A 16,884-nucleotide genomic window follows, 5' to 3' on the forward strand; every position below is an offset into this window, starting at 1 on the left:
GTCCGCTGCACGGTATGAAAACTGTTGAGACGTCGCAAAGACCCTTCCAAGGAGTGCCACACCCTGCAGGAGAATATGTAGCTTCACCGATTTTGGCAGATGAGGCTGCGGCACCTGCAAGTGCGCAACGCTGCAGAAAAGGAAGAAAAAGGAAGCGGGGTTCCTGACATCTGCTCTGGTGAGGGAGAAGCTAGGGAAGGTCGCCCAAGGAGGCTAATGGAGGTTAGCCAAAAGAATATCCCGTTGCAAGTGAAGCTCGCTTCCTGGAATTATGTCGACGCCATACGTTAATTTCTTTAATTTCTAGTAATGAACTCATTAGAAAATTCCTGAGCTAACTCAGTCCATAGATGGCGCTGTGCCACTTCCATGCCAGAAAGTATCCCGAGAGACCAGGCAGGGAAAAAAAAGCGCATTGCCGCAGGATGAAGTATCCAGAAGATCGGAAACATACCGGGAGAAAAATTCTATGGCTCAAATACTGGTACAAGCGAAGATAAAAAGTGAAAGTGAACGTTGGTTGTCAGAAATACGGGAGAAAAAGAAGGCCGCACCTACAATATTTCGGAACCACATAAATTATCAGGATGGAATTCTGGAACCATACAACAACATATCCTAGACGAAGATGACGACAAAGTGGACGGGGACGCGGCACTAGATTAAATCAGAAAAATAACAGTCGAATCTTTTGAAGGCAATGATGAGGTCATATTTGAGAAAAAAACCAGCATGAAAGAGAACCAGAAGGAAAAGGAGCTGGTGCTGATAAATTTCATCTGGAAGAAAGCCGAAGAGAAAATCCCTATGCGCACAGCCACAGGGCTAGACGAGGTTCCCATTAGGCTGATTAATGAACTAGGATGAAAAGTAAGGAAGCTGTGTTGAAAGTAGTAGAAAAAGTCTGAAAGATAGACGAATACCAGACAGTTGGCGACAAAGTAGACTGAATAGAATTTATGAAGTTTTTTTTTGTTATGCTGTTGCATGCTTGCACTGTACACTGCTGAAAACATGTCACATTGTATTTCATGTTGGGGGGGGGGGCAGGAGCAAGTCAAGCTGTTCGTACAGCTTTCTTTCCTACCCTCCCCCATCTCAAAGGATGGCAAATAAAGGAATTGTTATTATTATTATTATTATTATTATTATTATTATTATTATTATTATTATTATTATTATTATTATTTCACTCCTATAGAGTACTGACCACTACATCGGTGATATACAGATTAGCAATGCAGGCGGTTAAATTAAAGATGCAAGCATGGGCTGAGAATAATGGCATTTTTCGAGAACTTCAGGATGGCTTGACAACAGGTAGGCGTCTGAAGAACTTATATGTCCTTACTGAGTGTATTGAACTATCGAGAGTAGAAAGGAGACCGTTATATGTGGCCTTCTTAAACATTACAGGAGCGTATCACAACGTAGACCGCAACATTTTGTGGGATATTCTGGAAGGCGAAGACTTCGGCGACGATTATATACAGCTCTTGAGAAAGATTAACCTTGAAGATACCGCGTTCGTTGAATGAGAAGGGACGAGGAGCAAGGAGAGAGTTGATATCAACAAGGGACTTAGGCAGGGGGGCCTTTATCCCCACTGCTGTTTATGGTGTACATGGTAAGCATGGAAAGGGCGCTAGAGGGAGGTAATGTCGGGTTTAATCTCTCATACAAATAGACGGGTACAGTAGTAGAGCAGCAGTTTCCAGGTTTGTTTTATGCTGACGACAATGTGTTGCTGGCTAACAACCAAAGTGATATACAAAGTCTGGCTAACATCTATGAACAGGTAGGTGGCAATTTGGGTCTAAAATTTAGCGTTAAAAATAATGTGTTTTGGTATTCAATAAAAACAGTGAACAGACAGTGACAATTCAGGGCCAGGAAACACCTTGCTTAAAAAATATCAATACCTTGGTATATGAATAAACGAAGGCAATAGATATATGGAAATAAAGGAAAAAGAATAACAGCAAACGGGAAGACAAATGCGGCCGCAATGCAACACAGACCGCTATGGGGATACAATAGGAACGAGGTGCTCCACGGTATGTGGAAAGGTGTAATGGTTCTAGGACTTACTTTTAGAAAAGCGGTTGTTTGCTCGAAATCAGGGGTACAATCAGGACTCGATGGGAACCAAAGGCCAGTGGGACGCCTCGCAGTGGGCGCTCACGGGAAGACTACAAATGAAGCTGTGCAGGGTGATATGGGCTGGACGAGCTTTCAAGTGAGAGACGCTCACAGTAAAATTGATTATGAAGAGCGACTAAGGAATATGGAAGAAAGGAAATGGGCTGGGAGAGTTTTCAGGTATTTCGACAGGAAGAACATCGATTCAAAGTGGAGGAAAAAAAACTAGGAAGCCTACCAGAAAGTATGTGACCGGTATGGTGAGCAACACGACAGCAAAGAACGTCAAGCGGAAAGTAAGAGAGGCTGAAATAACCTTGTGAGTGGGTACAATGGGAAAGAAACCTGCTATGAGTAACTACTTAAGGGGAAAAAACAAAATCAGGAAGGCAACAATTTATGATAACTCAAAAGGAAGCTCATTACTTTTCGAAGAGAGATTAGGATGTCTTAGAATACGCACTTATAAAGCGATATACAACAAGGAAGAATAAACATGAGCTTGCTGCGGTAAAGCCAGGGAAACCATGGAGCATGTTTCATTGGGATGTGAAGATGTGTGCCCAGCGGTCGATTTATGCACCTCTGACCTCCTCGAAGCCCGTTGATTCAGCGAGAGCAGGGGGAAAGGATTGATGTCTGCAATAGAGATAGGTAACAGGCAATTCGAGGATTAGTGGAAAAGAAGTAGGCAAACGACAGACAACGGAGGTACAGAAAAACAAACTTCACAATAGGGGTTCAGAAAATTTGGTGCAAGAGCTTGGTGGAGCAACTCATGGCCCCGCTCCAAAGGGGACGCTCATAGCATCCATGTATTCATCCATCCATGCATATTAGTGAATATTAGTGTTGCATATGACAACGTTCAAAGTGGCCTGCAACAGGGTTTCCCCTCGTAACCTATGCTCTTTATTATGTACGTGATAGAAATGGAAATGATGTTATATAATCAAACATGTTACGACATAATATTGTCACGCTGCACGGTACAGCCGAAGGAAGAGAAAGTAGAGGTGTCCGCGAGGAGCTGGTCACTGCCTGTTCACCTTGGATGACCGTCAATCACAGTAGGTCTGTGCCGTTAATTGAGGCGTCGGCGCTATCATCATCGGCCGTCCTACATCCTTTGCTCTACGCTAACCATATATAATCTTGTAAATAAACGGATACCCTCCGTAACAATTTTGGTGGAAGTGCGGGGCACATGACATTGGACGACTGAGCTGCACTACCCCCTTCGACGCCGCAACCGGTTCGCCGGGCTACCATCGGGAGACGCCGACATGAGAGATTCGGACGGAGGCGAGGTTTGCGAGGGAACCGCGGAAGAAAGCATTCGCCTAAGGCAAGCTGGCTACTGGACACCTCATGCAGGACCACGCACATGTTCAGGCAAACCGGATGAGGACGTCGAAGACTCGTTGAAACGAAAGGAGCACGTCTACGCAGCTCCCTAGCGTTGTCTGTCTCCGTGCCGGAACAGCCCTTTATGTGTTTCGACAATGTGAAGGGCTCACTGAAAACTGGTGTCAGCTTCGTCGAAGAGATAAAGAAATCCTTTGGTGATTCGCTTCTGAAAAAGAAAAAGGCTGAGCAGACACTTTCCCGACCAGCGCAGTTACCGGGAGAGACGTGTACTACCTACATTCAGGAAATCCTGAAGCATTGCGGAATTTTTAATGGCAAGTATGTGGGACGAGGACAAGGTTAGACACCTACTGAAGGGAATTGCCGGAGATGTATACAATTTTTTTATCACTAAGGAAGACCTCACTACTCCTTCCGACTGAAGGTGCCACTGTCGCACGTTTGAGACACTTAAAACACCGCATTTTCCCCAAGTTCGGTCAGCTGGACAATGCGACCAACGTAGCAAGTGGGGACGCCTCTGCCTCTAACAACCTTGCTGTTTTAGTACGAAGAGTTATTAGAGATGAGCTGGCTCATTTTCAAGGCCAAGATACTAACCGCGTGCGCAATCAATGCTTCGTTGATGAGCGCTACTTTGAGGCACCGGCATCCTGGCCACGTCCTGCCTACAGCGACCATCCAGTTTACGACAGCACCCATGCCCAGAGCACCATGGTCCAGCCACAGCCTACGAGTATTGAACGTGGACATAACAGACAGACTCGACATGTGTCTCCTGTCTACAATACGCTTTGGAGGTCTGTGCTCAACTTCAATTAAAATTGCAGGCCACCTCTGTGCTACAGCTGCGGGGCCCAGGGACACATCGCGAGGTATTGCCGCTATCGCCCACAGCCTGTTCTTCAAGATCGCGCATATCCACTCCGGATGCAAGAAGCTGCATCCTGGCAACCATTTCTCCCTTTTCTTCAGCTAACACCAGAATACACGCCAAGGAATGACTCTCCAGTACTTGACCACAGCCTGAATCCACCGCCTACCTGGACACGTCGATTACCATCTCCGCGTCACTGCTCGCCTATGCCACCCCAGCTGGGAAACTTGCTGGTGCGACCGATGGACGTGAGGTCGCGGGACGGTCACTTTTTCAAATGCCTCCACCTATCGTGAGGTTAAACAACAAAGTGTGTGTTTGTGTCGATGGTGTAAATACTGTGGCTTTGGTAGATACTCGTGCTTCTGGTCTCTGATGCGTCTTGCCTTCAAAAATTGCCTAGGACCAAGAGTGATGTTTGCTTGGGATGGAAATACCACGTTTCGTGGTGTTGGCGTGGAAATGTTACGTCTTGTGAGAGTATGCTCAGTTGTGATAACCTTTGGTAGAAAGGTATTTCGAAGCGAATGTACTGTACTAGCATGCGCCACGCATGACGTAATTCTTTTACTTGTACGGGAGTGTGCAGCAGCATTAGACTGCAGGGCTGGTGAAATTTCACTCAGCAGCGATGTCAGACCACCATTGCTTGACGACGTTCATTCCGATTGTCAAGGAGTATTTTCTGCGTCCACTGATGTACGTATACCTGCGCAGACGGCAATCTTCTTCCCAGTGACCTCGTCGAGTGCCCGTGTTGGTTTTGTTATGGATTAATTGAGCCACAAAATGTCAACACTCTAAAGAAGAATGTACTTGTCCCTCACTCACTTATCGAAGCTGTAGAAGGTTGTGCTCACGTGTGGACGGTGAATGGTGTCCTTACAGTCAGTAATTTTGCCTGCCGGACTGAAGGTAGAACGCTTTGAGGAAGATCGTGTTGTGCACATTCGTGCAACTGCTGCTTCCGCCGATGTAAGGTCGTCGCTCAGTGACCACTCTTCAAAATTTAGGAGCATGATTAATAAATCACTCCAACATTCCCACCAACAAGGGCTCCAAGAGCTCCTTGCCCACTATGCTTCAGTGCTTGACTTTGCACAAGAGCGTCCACATTCACCACCGCACTCCTACGTACACCACTGCGTCAACAGTTGACCCCGCAAGGGCGTCTGCGTCAGCAGGCGTTTGGTGTGTTGCGACACCACGTACCCTAGCACACGAAGTTGGTCCCTCCCGCGCCTTGCCATGCATGGCATTGCCATGTCCAGGGAAAAGAGGATACTGGGGGTTGAGCTGACGCTGAGTGTTTAGACCTTTATGGCCCCTCGGCGGAGGCAATACACCTCTTTGGCCTCTGTTTCACGTAGACAGTACCCATACTGACCTTCCCGGGGGAAATCTGCAGTCACCTCTTGCTGTCTTCTTCCTCCACGCGTTTTTTCTTTACTCTCTTCTTTCAAACCTGTCCTGTCTTCTTGTATCTTCTATTCACTTCTAATTTTCCTAGGTGGCAAGGGTTGACCTTGTGTGACTAATCTATCTTGGTTATGTCGTATTAGGTTATAGTCTCGATGTACAGCTGGCGTGGGCAGGACTTGTTCGCATGTTCCTGTCCGTCTGCTCGTTGGGCTCCATGATGGGCGGCTGGCACCGTGGCCCAACAACTTTTATATGGCTCCTCCTTTCCCCGAAAATCATCGCCCGTCTTATAAAAGAGGACGGAACGATGCAACTGATTTTATTCAGAAAAGAAAAGTAGCCTTCCCAAAATACCAAGTAGTACACAGTGAAGTAGAAGAAAATCCAGCAAGAATCTTATTTATTTATTTAGTCATACTGTCGATCCCATCAGGGATCATAACAGGAAGGGCATACATAGTTATCTTGCAATGTAACAATAATAATTACCGCAATATTAAGATTACTCGTAATAGACATTCTATTAGCAAAGACAAACAATATAGTAGGCCGAGAAATAACGTAATACATTGTGATAATGTTACGAAAAAATGAAGAGGTAATCAAAAAGGTAGAAAATTTACAAACGTGAACAAAATGGTAGGCATTAATTACACAATAACACATAGCAGTAACAAGGAGTAATTAGGTAGTCTGTCTAATACAAGTGGCGGTAGGTTATAATTACAACAGGAAAAGAAGTAAATAATTTGCAGAAATAAACAATAGTACTCAGTAATGGCAAGTAATACAAGTTATAAAAGTGAGGTATTCACAAGAGCTAGTAATCCATAAGATACGTTTAAGGTGTCGTTAAAGAAATTGGGATTATGTACACAATATAATGAAATAAAATGGCACAGAAATAAATGGTGACACAGGTACGTCATATTTGTGAAGCACGCAATTCATTTTCGCCTAATGTTAGAAAAGTAGTTAAGGATGGGCTGTTTGTAATACTAGGGTCCAGCTTATTTCATTCTCGTGTCATTAAAGGGAAAAACGAATGCTTATTACTTTCCGTATGAAATGGGTGTTCGTTTAATGATAGTTAAAGTTTATGTCGGGTGCGTCGCGTTTGTGCTATAGATAAGTATTTAGAACTGTCTATTTTCAATTCATTATGAATAAGTTGATACATAATTTTTAATCGTGCAATCTTGGCTCAATTTTGTAAGGTCAGTATACCGGCCTGTTTTACCAATTCTGTGGGTGAGTCTGTTAATCTATGTTTGCTGTAAATATATCTTAGTACCTTCCTTTGAATTACTTCTAGTTTGTTAACGAGTTCTTTGGTGAAAGGAAACCAAGCAGCGTTAGCATATTCTGATACAGATCTGACAAATGTGTGATATGCTAGTAGTATTGGATTTGGGGGTGCTAGTCTAAGACGTCAGTTTAGAAAAACAACTTTTTTGTGCGGTCGAGGTAACGTTGTTAACATAGCACTCCCCCCTGAAATTGTGTGTTAATGTTAAGCCAAGGTACTTGTACTCCTTCACTTTGTTAAGTGTGGCGTTATTGACAGTGTAGGTAAATTCTGATGCGAGCTTTTTCTCATAATTGATAAAATAGCTGATTTTTAATGTTTAAATTCATTTGCCATTCGTTACTCCATTTGTATACAACTGACAACGCGTCGTTCAAGGCCACATGGTCATCATAAGAAGTGATTACCTGATACAAAACACAATCGTCAGCATAAAGTCTAACAATGACTGGAATACTAGAAGGCAGATCATTAATGTATATGAGAAATAAAACTGGAACCAGAACACTTCATTGTGGAACTCCGGATCTTACGCTAGATTTAATGGAATATTGCTCATTAACTTCTACAAGCTGAGTGCGGTTGTAAGGTAGTCTTTGATACACTTCAGTATAGGGCCCTTTCCCAAGGTAAGTTCGAGTTTATAAATTAATTTCTTATGTGTTACGCGATCGAAGGCTTTTGAAAAATCTAGAAAGATTAGATCGATTTGTTTCTGTAGATCAATACTTAACGATACATCGTTGACAAGCTCAAATAGTTGTGTGACCGTGGAAACTCCTTTGCGAAAACCATGCTGACAATCTGTTAGTATTTCTTCCTGTTCAAGATGTTTGGTTATGTGCTTTAAGATAATGTGTTCTAGTAGTTTACAGACAGTGCATTTTAGTGAGATTGATGTGTAGTTAGCGGGTTATGTTTTACTTCCCGATTTATGAATTGGTTTCACTTTAGCTGTTTTCCAATCCTTAGGCAGGGTGCCTGAGGAGACTGATTTGTTAAAAATTATTAATGAGTACTTGGCCATCCACTCAGCGTATCTGCGAAGGAATGCATTTGGAATACTATCAGCTCCTGGTGATTTCTTTGGGTCTAAGTTAAGTAGTAGGTTAAGTAGGCCAGTTTCGGTTAGTGTGAGTGACTCTAGAGGCTTATTTCTAGAGAAACCTGCTTGTGGTATTGTGCCGTTGTCCTCAGTGAAAATGGAGCAGAAGTAGTCGTTAAGCAAGTTAGCAGAGTTTCTGTTATCTTCATTTGAGGCTCCGTTGTCGGTACGATTCTTTGTTTAATGTAGCGCCAGAACTTTGTGGGAGCACTTTTCAAAAAGTTTGTGAGTGTATTAGTAAAGTAGAACTGTTTAGCTGTCTTAATTTTTTATTTCATAAGTTCGATAGCTGCCCTGAGATTTTCATGCGTAAATTTTCAGCATCATCACCATCATCATCATCATCATCATCATCATCAGCCTATTCATGTCTACTGCAGGATGAAGGCCTCTCCCTGCAATCTCCAATTACCCCTGTCCTGCGCCAACCGATTCCAAATAGTCTTTAATGAGTTAGTTTTCAGCAACTTTCGCATTCGGTTTACTTTACGTTTCGCATGTATAACGTCATGCGTTATCCATGGATTACGCCTTGTAAGTTTCTTTTTTCTAGTTGGTATGTAATTGGTTATACAATGAGATATAATGACGTTAAACGCGAGCCACAATGTATCGATGTCCGTATTACTGTTGTGTGAAAGTTGCAAAAACGAGTCGTATTCATTAAACAGGTAATCAAGTATACTAGTGTCGTTAGCTTTACTATAGTCGGGGTAAGCGATGATTTGCTGAGGGGTAACGATGTCATGAAGGGGTATAGTGCAATAGGTGATTTTGAGATGCGAAATACCATCTAATAAGATTAATATAGTTTCGTCATTTATTAAGTGATTGATGAGGAATATTAGATCTAGTATGGCACAGCTGGATCCCTGTACACGTGTAAGTTCAGTTACAGTTTGAGTAAGGTTGAACGATAACGTAAAGTCAAGTAACACATCCGCACAGGGTGAATGATGCTGCATTGTTTGCCAGTTCACTTCAGGAACTTTAAAATCATTTGAGATTATTAATCTGGACCCTGATACATATTGCTCAGTGTATTCATGCAACCGGCGCATACTGTCGAGGCCGGAAGAAGGACTGCGATAGACGCAGCCTACGACAATAGTGTGGGATGCGAAGCGCAGTTTACAAAAGATAGCATCAACGCCCGCAACATCCGGTAACACTAAAAACGGGATTTCGGTTTTTACTAGAATAGACAGTTTTAGCAGAGCGTTTGCTTGCGCTCCGCTCCGCACACGCTTCACGCGCACCGGTGGCTGCACAGAATGCATTGATTTCGCTTATCTAACAAGAGCGCCTTCCAGAGATGCCACTGACGTGCTCTCAGTTTGGCAGTAAAGCGATTACGAAAGCAACTACACGCTTCCTGACGCACCGCTAAATCAGGTTCCTAGCGGAACGTGGTCAGCGTCCCACGTTCCGCTGCCGCTATGTGTGCTGTGCGCACGCGCGTCAGTGTTCCCAGTAGCGTTTTGCTGAGCGGCTGCCTGCCAATTGTTGTGATAGGGCGGTCTGAGCGGAGCGGACCGTAAACGCTCTGCTAAAACTCTCTAATGGCCCCGCCACCGCCTCGCGTTGTCCGGTCTTTCCGGATGATAGCGTAGTTGACAGGGGCTATCTCAACATCTTTAATATCAGCTGTTATCCAGGTTTCTGCTAGTGTTAGAAAGTCAGGTTCATATGCAAGAATCAATGCTTCAAGGGAATCCTTTTTTTTAATATGCTACGGGCAATTATGTTCAAAAAGGATAAGTCCGATATCAAGTTCGGCGTGAACGCAGGTTTCGAGGGCCGTGTTGCTGGTTTTTTGGATCAGGTTTGACGGAACCTGGTTTCAAAGGAGCTATATTATTATTTTCTTCGTCCAAGTAGAACATATTGTCATTTATTCGTAGTATCATAAATTAGATTAATTTTGTCACCGGATTCTTTCCTTGGTTTGCCAGAATTCCACAACTTCCTTCTTAAGTCTCGTACGCGAGGCGAAAAATCTTCGGAGATTGAAAAACTTGACCCCTTTAGCTTGAAACAGTCTCTCAAGATTTTAGTTTTGTCTCTAAAGTTGAGAAGCTTAAAAATTATTGGCATTGCTTTAGTGGTATCCGGCCTGCCTAATCTATGAATGCGTTCGATACTTACAGCTTCGAGCTTCAGGACATTTTTGACAATTTTTTCATTTACTGTAAGTTGTGGTGTGTCTTCATTTTCCTTGTCTTCTTCTGGCACACCATACACAATTAGATTTGATCGTTTGGAGCAATTCTCGAGGTCGTCTAGTCTTAGTTCCAGCATTGAAACGACTTTCTGTTTTTTAGTGACCCTTTCCACGCAAGATGAAATCTTTTTGTCGAAGTTGCTCGAGTTTCTTGTCTATTGCGGTTAAACGCTGTTCCTTCATTTCTTTTAAATCCTTCAGAATTTGTTGTAGTTGCGTGAAATTTCGGGTGTATCAGGACCCGGGTTTGTTTCTATATCTCCAGCTAGTAGTAATAATTTGACGAGATGCACTATGTCGAAAATTAGTTCACGCAGCAGCCCAGGACACGGCAGCACAACTAAACAAAGCTCATTCGCATGCATGCAATCTTTAAAGTGCTTTCTTACCTGCGCGATGAACACAAACGGGTTATCGATGTGCCACTGCTGCCAGCTGCCGTGCCCTATGGCCCGTGGAAATGTGTCGTTTCTTATGGAACCAAGCGATTGATGCGCCACTAATGTCGAGTTGAAGCCTGAACTGGGGCTCGGAGTGGTCGACGAAGTGTGTTGATAGTACGGGCTGTTGCTGTGCAATGCCAGCAGGACTGGCTCGGTGGTGTAGCGGTCATGAAGCGGGTGCGCAGCATGCGCGTTATCCATCTGTACGCTTGGTGTCTCACCGGCACCATGACCTGCGGCTATCAGCAGCAGGGTTGCGGCTATCTGCGCGATGAACGCAAACGGGTTATTCATGTGCCCCTGCGGCCAGCTGCCGTGCCCTATGATCTTGTCCCCATTCTCATCTTGTCCCCATTCACAGTATCCAAGTCTTTGACAGAAGCTCTCGGTCCTGGCTAGAAGCTAGAAGTGGTGATTTGCTGCTCGAATTTGGAAACAATGTGCAATACTCAAAACTGTCAAACATTGCGTCCATTGGGGACATCCTTGTCTCCGTCACATCCCACCGATCTCTCAACACTGTCCACGGTGTAATATCAGAAATCGATTTCATGCACTTAACTAAAAAGTAATGCTTGAAGGGCTCACCGACAAAGATGTCAGACGTTCACCGGATCGAAATCCGGAAGTACAACAATTAAATCGACACAAAACACCTGATTCTCACATTCAACAGCAACACACTTCCTGAATCAATAGAAGTAAGACCCTACATTCACAACCCCCGCAGATGCTTCAATTGTCAGAGGTTCGGCCATGGTTCACAGAGTTGCCGGGGCCGCAAAACTTGCGCAAAATGTGCTTCGAAAGAACATCCTTCCGAAAACTCGACGATGCAGCACATTGCGTAAACTGTGAAGGAGAACATGCCGCGTACTCCAGGGCTTGTTCGTCCTAGCAAAAAGAAAAAGAAATCATCACGTTGAAAACCACAGAAAACATTTCGTTGAAAGAAGCAAGAAGGCATATCGCGCTAACAAACACACATTCTTAGGGAGCCTACATTTCGCCCGGCTTAGGGTGGTGACATCTCTCCCAATCTGGCCTAAAACGGCCGCTATACTTGACCGGCAGCCATCTTGTTCCCCAGATAGGAAGCACCCCGCCTTCAAGCTACCATATCCCTGGTCGCAGGGCTGCGCTGCAACATTAGTTTCTGTTCCAGTTTTTTTACGCTTCTGTTGAAGTGAGTACCAGCCGAAAACGCTGTTCCGGCGCTATAGAGCAGTTCGTCAGCGATAGGGGGTCACACTGAATGCGTCGTTTCGGCACGCGTGTCGTGCCTGCGCACGTCTTGACGCCAAGAGGCCGCGTTTATTAATTGCGCAAGAAACCGCGAAAGGGTTCCTTGTCATGATAAGCACCGCCCAAGCTTTGACGTCGTGCTTCCAGAATTAAGTGTTATGAGGGTAATCGGGTTTAAAAAAAACCTACTTTTTACCGACACCGCAATGGCATTTACGCGTGCAATGTTTCATTAGTTTGTGTATTTTGCTTTTCTGTGAGCGATTACGCGCGCTCAATGCAATGAGCTACGCAATGGTCTACGAGCGCACCTAACTCGAGCAAAAGGTCTAAACGCACTTGAAAACTTTAGGGAACATGGAGACTGAAATTAACGCGTTAAGATTAAGTGTTGTGAGCATCCTACTTTTGTACAGATTGCCATTGAGTTAAACAACCAAAGCAGTGTTTCATTTCATATTAACACTTTTCACACGTGTGTTAAGAGAATAACTTGCATAGGGTCTTCCATAGTATGCTCAAATGTTGCATCAGGTTTGCTAGAATAGAATTAAAAAAGAGGAGCAATACAAACAACGGTACCAGTAAGCGAGAAGGCCTAATATCAAGAAATCAAATGACATTTTCAGGCGCCTTCGTCTCAACGCACAAGCAGCTTCATTTATTCATTTTCTTTGCCTACTCTCAATGGTAACTCTCAATCAATGGGGAGGCGCTCATTTCTTTTATCAAACAAACTGACACAATATGGAAGCATCCAGCAGCTAGCTAAAGTGGATCTGAATATACATCGTTTCATCATTAACATATGTGAAGCCAGAGAAACGTTTGTACACGGTTCTGAGTCACTCCTGCTGCTGCACACACTAGTGACGTAACTGCGAACAAGTTTACTATTTTCAAACACTGAAGTAACGCAGTTTCATTGCTCAATGCCCACTTCTGCATAAAACAGAAGATACTGCCAGCTGTGAAAAAATTGCACATGAGAGCACTACGAAGGCAAATAAATGAGATAAATTAGGAGTACTAGTAACGAAAACGACCTAAATGACAACAAGAAACATCACAGCAACTCTTCGAGGGAGCGTATGCTTTACAGCTCTTAAGTAATGCAAGGAATTGTTGTGATGGCTTACGGCTCTAGCCATACAAAGAAGACAACTGTGGTTACATCTGACTTGCACTATAATGCTCACTTCCTAACACAGTCTTGCCTCGTCAAAAGATTTGCACATTTGCATCCGTCTCCAACACACACTCCTGCAAAACTTTACATCTGGTGAACAAACTAGTGGTACTGCAAACCAGTTTTCTATTTTAAACGCTGACTCAAGTAAAGCAACGTCACTGCTCAATGCACACTTCTGCATAAAACAAAACACACTGATAGCCGTGAACAAATAGCACATGAGTGCAGTACAAAGGACACAATTAATGAGATAAATTAGGAGGACTGGTAACGCAAACAACCTAAATGACAATAAGAAGCATCACGGTAACTCTCTGTGGGAGCGTAAGCTCTACAGCTTCAAAATAGTGCAAGTACTGATGGCTTACAGATTCAACCAGACAAACAAAACAACTACTGTTACATCAGACTTGTAATTCAATGCTCATCTCCAAATGCATTTTTGCAAAAGACTGGAACCACTGGTTTACACATTTCCATCCCAACCTAACACTTGCTCTTGTAAAATCACCTGTGATGAACACGCTAATGGTAATAGTTCTGCGGAAACCCGCAAGGTGGAGCCAAGTAATTAACACTAGTGATATACACTGCTAACCAGTTTATTATTTTAAATGCTCACGCAAGCAAAGCAGCTTCATTGCTAAATGCACACACTTTGCAAGCAACAGCATGCTACGCAGAGGTGACATAAAACGAAGTATATTGAAGGACATGAACAATTTACAGGTGAGTAAAATACACATGACACACACAGCTAAAGTGGCTGAGTGCTATAGTCAGATACAACTCAAGAAAAAAAATGGCAGGTGCCCCTCAAAGAAGGCCCTTCATCCAATTGGCTCGACCGATTTTGATTGCGGTTAATGCCAGTGAGTGGCAACGTCGGGAGTGGCAAATGAAAGGCAGTTAACCATGGCTTAATCAGATTAACTGTGGTGTCATGAAAATTTGTCGACGCCATTGGCTCGAGGCCCTCTTTGAGGGGCACCTACTACTATCTGTTGCGTTGTATCAGACTACAAAGAAACACATAACGAATGCAAGGCCATATGATTAATCAGCTCACTGGATGCACGTAAACATGTGATGTACTACGTTCAGACCAGGTTTGTTGCCGCGCATGTTTTACTAGATATTCCGTCCACCCTCTGGGCGTGCTGCTGTCGAAGATGGATCCTCAATCTTGTCCTTACATATTTTGCCAGGCGGATCTTCCCTGCCTGAGCACGGTGTGTTTCACAGCAACCTAAATTCACTTTTACAGCCTTGCACAAGGCATTCAGAATGCTGGCAAATGGTGTTTTGAGTACCATGTTTTTCTTCATATCTTCAAAAGTCTTAAAGTGCTCCTCACATTCTATAAGCACACTAATCACTGCTTAGGTTGGATAAATGAGGTTCTCAGAATTTTTGACGTGCTCTTTGAGCTGAATAAGACTGGTATACTGATTTGTAGCATCTCCAACAAGTGTTTTTCTGCAATCCCTACAGTTACCAATGAACTTCATGACAGACTTGACCAGGAATCCTCCTAGGTAAGCAATAATGTCGCATTCTGCTGCTGCCAGAGCACTCACAAACAGGTTTTCCAGCTCTTCGGTATCTTTGTTTTGTTCTTCATGCTGCTGGATATTCGGGTCAAGGAGGTCAGCTTGGTGCAAGCTGTCATCAATATCGTACCTCGAACTTGTAGGTGTGTGCATGAACTGCCGTAAACAAATAAGCTTCAGTGCACACTTAATGTCATATGCACTAGGAACCGGCTTCTTAAGTCTCAGCACGGAAAATATGTTTTCAAGACAGTCATGTATGAGCCTGCCAAGGAGCACATGCTTGTATTCTTGGTTGTCCAAGAGGTCTTGTGACAGACTAAGAGCAACAGTGGTAGCTGCCAAAAGACCAGCTTGTGAAGATTTCCAATGTGCCGTTGCTTCCATATTCATGCGACGGAAAGTGCTGCACGTCCGTTCCAAATGCGCAATTGCCTCATTGTGCTTTGAAGGGTCTATATCACTCAGAGCAACAACTGGATGTTTGACCGACATAAGGGTGTACCACCTGCTCACAAGCTTAAAGAACCACGCTGTAGCCTCTGCTTCAGGAGGCAAGATTTTTTGTTGGATCAAATATCAGTCAGCCGCAGGAGCCTCACGGAGCAACTGCACAGCAATGTTCACTTTCATAGTAGTAAAATGCCCGCTGCTGATGTGGAAGTCCGATAGCTTATTTGCAATCTTGAGCTCACTTTGACAGTCGTAGTTCAAAACAGCTTCGGCATGCTCCACCTTGACAGTGCCAGCAGGAAGGCTTTGCTCCTTAAAGTTTCTTCACCCAGAGTGAATTCTCCCATGCGGAGTAATTGGGCACGAATGTTCTTCAACACATGGGCGGGGTCAGCCATGAAAAATAGCTCCCTGCCACTGAGGTGCGGGTGCGGAATAGAAAAGACAGTCCGTGAGTTCCTGTTGTTCGACAAGCCAAGCAGGCGCCAAACTACACGGTTGGCAGCTTCCATATCACTCGTGACAACAAACACTCTAAGCGAGATCTGAAAACAAAGCTCAATCAAGTGGAACACAACATCCTTCAAAACGGCGCCATCTGTTGACCTTCCTTTGAAGTGATAGGCGATAACCTGTTGCCATCTCGTGTTTTGGCCACCAACCATAAACACAAGAGCATGGTTCGCAACATTTGTTGCGGACTCTGGTAATGCAGTGCTCCCAAAAAGCAATCAAGTGAGCGATCGTGGTCAAACCCATGTGAGATTTCCATCTCATGCATGAAGAGCACACAGTCTTTTTCAACGTCTTGCATCATGGTTACCTTGCATTTCAGGACATAAAACACTGCATGAAGGACTCCAGGCAAAAATTTTATATTTTGAAGCCTTCGAATTAGTGTCCTATTGCATGGAAGTGGATATGACAATGATCTCAGTAGTTCATAGCCCGTTCTGCCACATACGTGCTTGATTTGAGGTGTCTCTCGAGTAGTCTTCTCCGACCACTTAAGGCCCTTCGTGGTTTTCACGGTTAAAGCCCTTCTCAGGTTATCTTTGAGGAATGGTAATTTTTTCAAAGCTATCATTTCTTGTTGTGCTGACTGTGATTTCTTCACAAGACTGTGCAGTTTTCTTTTTGTTTGTTCATGAAGCCACTGTAGGTTTCTGTACTTTTCATCTAAGTCCTTGTTCCTCTTTCGCAGCCCGGCATTCTCTGTGTCAATAGACAGCAGAGCTGAAGCCGTACTTGTTGCAAATGTGAATGCAGCTTGAGAGATTTTACTTGATGGCTCATTATCATGCTGTAGCCTTTCAGAACGTGAAGATTCTGCCTCCATAGGTGAATCTGTACTCAAATGAAGGCTACCTCCATCAATGAAATATTTCCCGCTAGCTTTATCTGTTCTCAAAAGAGAAGACTGGGCAACGCTGCCTGTGTGACTAACAGTGTCGACAGCTGTGTGCAGTAGCGAGGTGGCTGCCAAGGGTAGAACATTCCCTGGTGCAATGGTGTGGTCTACGTCGACTACAGCATTCTAAAAAAACA

At 44.0% G+C, this 16,884-nt stretch overlaps 1 pseudogene; it reads right to left on the minus strand.

The window, feature by feature from the left end:
* Positions 1-14,430: 14,430 nt before the first annotated feature.
* Positions 14,431-16,675, minus strand: LOC140216745 (uncharacterized; annotated as a pseudogene).
* Positions 16,676-16,884: the final 209 nt, after the last annotated feature.

Source organism: Dermacentor andersoni, chromosome 1, assembly GCF_023375885.2.
Source record: "Dermacentor andersoni chromosome 1, qqDerAnde1_hic_scaffold, whole genome shotgun sequence".
In the NCBI taxonomy this organism is placed as follows: Eukaryota; Metazoa; Arthropoda; class Arachnida; order Ixodida; family Ixodidae; genus Dermacentor; species Dermacentor andersoni.